Genomic DNA, 506 nt, shown 5'->3' on the forward strand with positions numbered 1-506 from the left:
GCTCTTACGAAAAAAAGTACCTCGTAAAATAGTTACAGCAAAACGTCGTGAAGCAAAAAGCCACCAGAAGATGCAGGGTTGTGAAGAGAGTTTCACTCACGCACCGTGTGTTTTTCTTTTTCAGGGCGACAAGATGAGCTCCCTGCTCCTGCACAGGAGGTAGCGGCCCTGGAGGTCGTGGTCGATCTTGCACCTCTTCCTGTACCTGCTGCCTTACCTTTGCCTGTCGATCCTGTACCTGCTGCCTTACCTTTGTCTGTCGATCCTGTACCTGCTGCCTTACCTTTGTCTGTCGATCCTGTACCTGGTACAGGTGACCTTCCTGTCGATCCTGCACCTGGTGCAGGTGACCTTCCTGTCGATCCTGCACCTGGTGCAGGTGACCTTTCTGTCGATCCTGCACCTGGTGCAGTTGACCTTCCTGTCGATCCTGCACCTGGTGCAGTTGACCTTCCTGTCGATCCTGCACCTGGTGCAGGTGACCTTCCTGTCGATCCTGCACCTGG

The sequence above is a fragment of the Aplysia californica genome, unplaced genomic scaffold, assembly GCF_000002075.1.
Source record: "Aplysia californica isolate F4 #8 unplaced genomic scaffold, AplCal3.0 scaffold01875, whole genome shotgun sequence".
NCBI lineage: Eukaryota > Metazoa > Mollusca > Gastropoda > Aplysiida > Aplysiidae > Aplysia > Aplysia californica.